Here is a 994-nt window from a genome sequence, read left to right as displayed (position 1 = left end):
GTCCAGTGTGGTTTCCATCTGCTGCTTCTGAACATACACCTCATTTATGTCAGCCTGCAGTTGGTCTTTGTCATTTTCCAATTGCTTCAAAGTTGCTTTGAGGTTATTTTTCTCCTCAAGTGACACTCTGTCATCCTCTTTTTTATCTTGAATCATCTGAGTGAGAGTTGAAACTTCAGCCGTCAAAGTGGCGACTTCATCTTCCAACTGACTGCATTTGACAGCGTCCCCTTCCAGGCGAGTTATTTCACAACTCCTCTCCATCAGTTCCTCTCTGGCTGTCACATACTTGGTCTCCAACATGGAGTTTTGAGACTGGACCTCCTCCAACCGTGATTCCAAAACGGAGACCTAAAAGACATATTTGAAATGAGAATTTTGATTCCAAAGCTTTAATTGTGAGTCAGTGGCTGCGGGAGGCCTGGTTCATCTCAAATTAAGAAGTGGCCGATATCTACCTGGGCTTTACTGTCCTCTAGTCGAATCACCATGTCAGACATGTGGCTTTGGTTCTGAGCTAACTCAGTCTCCAGGGACTGGATGGTCTCCTTTAGTGCCTCATTTTGACTTTCATAAGAGTTGACAGTTGTCTCATTGTCTTCCAGATCCATCTGAAGCATCTCAAGCTGAACCTGTATGCAAATAAATAAATAAATACATACATACAAGCCCGTTTTAATGTGGTATATAAAACAATCCTATCTGCCAGAGAGGTATTTAACATTTATTTTTGTTGTTGTAATCATTAGCATCATACTGTGTATAGTTTTCATATACGGCCTGTTCTTTATTCTGTTCGACTGAGCATTCACATTATTAAGAGTCCAAATTTTGGGGGGTTTTAATTTTGCAGTTTTTATTAAAATCTAAAATTTATTATTTCACTCAACACACAAAAAAAATGTTAATTCATTAAATAGAAGTACATAAAAACCAGAGTAAAATATCTTTAAATATATTTTTTTAAATTAAAGAATTAGTTAATTATATTTAA

The sequence above is a fragment of the Hippocampus comes genome, unplaced genomic scaffold, assembly GCF_001891065.2.
Source record: "Hippocampus comes isolate QL1 unplaced genomic scaffold, H_comes_QL1_v1.1 scaffold275, whole genome shotgun sequence".
NCBI classification, from domain to species: Eukaryota; Metazoa; Chordata; class Actinopteri; order Syngnathiformes; family Syngnathidae; genus Hippocampus; species Hippocampus comes.
This window is presented reverse-complemented; position numbering follows the sequence as displayed.